The sequence below is a fragment of the Ceratina calcarata genome, unplaced genomic scaffold (assembly GCF_001652005.2).
Source record: "Ceratina calcarata isolate Rehan_Ccalc_2016 unplaced genomic scaffold, ASM165200v1 scaffold116.2, whole genome shotgun sequence".
NCBI classification, from domain to species: Eukaryota; Metazoa; Arthropoda; class Insecta; order Hymenoptera; family Apidae; genus Ceratina; species Ceratina calcarata.
In genome coordinates, this window is record NW_017132550.1 from 8,367 (window position 1) to 11,346 (window position 2,980).

The 2,980-nt window shown below is 37.3% G+C and overlaps 1 protein-coding gene across 1 annotated transcript in view; it reads right to left on the reverse strand.

Annotated features, from left to right (window-relative positions):
* Positions 1-2,763: 2,763 nt before the first annotated feature.
* The window catches only part of LOC108624289 (prolactin regulatory element-binding protein), a 14,784-nt gene continuing 14,567 nt past the window's right edge, over positions 2,764-2,980 (reverse strand). Inside the window, exon 5 of the mRNA XM_018023496.2 lies at positions 2,764-2,782. The gene's annotated coding sequence lies outside the window, so the exon portion shown is untranslated. The remainder of the gene's footprint in view (positions 2,783-2,980) is intronic.

Sequence of the window (2,980 nt, forward strand, 5' to 3'; positions counted from 1 at the left end):
CTATTCCACTCGGTCTAAATATAGGCGATACTTGTATGTTCGTGGTGGAACGTTTGGAATGTTGATATTTCGTTTGAAAAGTACGAGGGACAATTCTGGCGAAACTCGCATAACTCAACCAGGCGCGGGGACAACGGACGTTATGAGCCGTAAATGGTAGTAGCAGGGACGAACAAAGGCCGATCGGAAGATAGACTGTAAAGTCGGGGGCGTGACAGAAGAACGAGCTTAATACACGTTGCATTCCCAATGCAGCTGGCATAAGTAGGCGCGTATAATTATGCGCATCTCGTATTTCGAAACTGCCACTCGCTTCGTCTCTTCTCCCGACTACGCTTTCCCGTCGAAGAAAGCTTCTGATATTCAGAACGTTGATATATTAGGCTGGCGAAAATTAATTGCCATTTTCAAACATAGTAATTTCACTGAACACCATAATTATTTTTTTATCAATCCGTTCCTGCTCGATTTCAGGGTTTTGTATGGAATATGGATTAATCATTCTTTTTATGAGTAAACGAGCCATCGATATTCATTTTATAAATTCACATCACAGAAATTTTTTCATATAAATTCATTTTATTAGATCAGTTCAATTGTTGTGTTGCTCATTTTATGTGCACATCGCATTGAGCTGTTTTTTGACCGAGGAGAATGCCAAGAGGCGAGAATCGATGAACATTCACCGAAACAAATACTCGTCTTGATAAACATGAACCGATGGTTCATTCGAATAGAAAGCGTGTCGAATATTGATTTGCAAAAGATATCTAGCCTGAATATTTGCACATAGAAGGTTTCGTTGTTATTCATTTGGAGAATGATCCTGGATCTATAGAACTTCCTTAAACGAAAATAAGCTTAATTCTACGCGTTACGTTCACTCGTCGTAATATTATATAATTTCAAACGAACGTACGTTTAGATATAATAATTTGTTACGGCGCATAGCGTTTCATAGTATCCGTGGTAGACACGAGAAATGCATCAAATCTGCAGTCTCTTCGTAATAAACGATATGACTGGAAATAGCCTTAAAACATTTATGAAATAAAAAAATAGGAAGATAAATGTATTCTTCATAAGTTTAGAAATTTCAATTCAACCGACTATTTCGTGTTTCGAAATCCCTTCAGAGAGGGAACGTGTCATCAAAACACTTTGGAGGGATTGGAAAAAGGCTGTTCGCGGTGATTTATAACTGAACGATGACCAAGGAATTACGAACGAGTCTCGCTGCGAACAAAGCCTTGATAACGATCATGAATGGGGGATTCAAGATCGTCGGGGGTGACACCGTCCATCCAGAGTAACCGCGGGAGGATGATTCAAAGAGAGACTGCGATTGTAGAAAGCGCATTGAAGGAAGAAGAAAATATCAGGGGAGAAAAAGGTCTCTGGGTCACTGTGCTATTCGATTAGGTAATCAACCTTCAGCTCGATTCTCGCGTAACGTATCTCATACGTTTCATCCTACGCGATTGGATCGTATTAATATTAATATAATTTAGGAGCTTTCGAAACTTCATACATTTTTCTAAGCAACAAGAAATTGCCTCTTTTAATAATTGCAATAAATCATTATAAGAAGATTGAACTTATAGCAAATGAAATTAATTACATGAATGGTATTATAATAAATCATATTATAAGAAGAATGAAATGAACTTGAATAGTAGAGAATTGACAATCATAAATAAAGAAATATCATTAGGATTGTCGTATTTGATGATATGAAAAGTTGAGTGGATGCAGTCAGGGGGTTCAAGGTTCTTTTGAGTACTTTCTCGCGACTGCATAGGTCAGATGGGAAAAACGAAGAAAAAGTGGGACAGAACGAAAAGGACGAGACGGTGGCAGGCATAGAACTACGAAAACTGGTTTCCTCTCAAGATTATATGCATTTACGCTTAGGCGCGGTGAACGTGTGCCCCCGATGGCATCCCGACGTGCGTTCAGTCAAGGACTCCCGTTTAGAAATGCCATTGGATCCTCCTGGATCACGGGAATACTGCGTTGCAGTTTGCGAGAAAAATTTCTTCCAAATCATTTACGTTCAACGATTTCTAATCGGATGCTTCATAAAAAATAATTATCTGATTCCACGAGAATGAAAATGGTTCATATCACATTTTTCGAAAAAATTTAAATAATATATTTAATTTATATAATTGAGTCAATGGACAATAAATCGTTTTGATTAATAAAAAAATAATAAGCTGTAATGAATATTAATAAAAATAATGAATAATAATAAAAAAAATATTTCAAACTTAAACCATGAAAACTGTCTTACATTACTTGCATTCTAACATGTACAATGAATATATGAACGTCGATAAGAAATGGAAGGAAATCAGAAGCTTGAAATCTTGAAATAACTGCAAGGTGTATGAATCCAAGCGAAATGTTTCAGAAATGAAATGCACAAATGCTAATGGTGAAACGATATGCTAATCAGTGTGAAACGTTGCGGAAATCGAAATGAAAAATAAAAAGGAACGTATGAAAACGATGCGGCGCATGATTACCCGAAGTAATCCGAAGATCGGAGTGTTTGTAAATTTCGCAACGGAGTTCCCGTATGTAGAATCGGGAGAACGCGCGGATCGACTGAACACATTCCGTTCGGACTGGGTAGAACAAGATTGCTAGCTGCATTCGCTAGACTATTTGAATAAATTACGTGAACTTACGAGTACCATGTAGAATTCTCGTTCTCTTGGCGATGTTGAAGTTTCATGAAGTATATCTAGCGACAGTCTGGCTGTGACGTCGGATCCTGCAGTTATAAGGCGGTTTCAGTGTTAAAGGAGAACTTGCAGTAACACGTGGAACATTTCTATTGCAAGACATTCTTTTTCTGTCAGTGTACATCATAAAAGTAATAAAAACTGAAACAGAATCTTCAAAATATTAACACTAGATTGCCCAAGGAAGTCATTTTGACTGGTTTTGGGCAAATGTACAAATAATAATG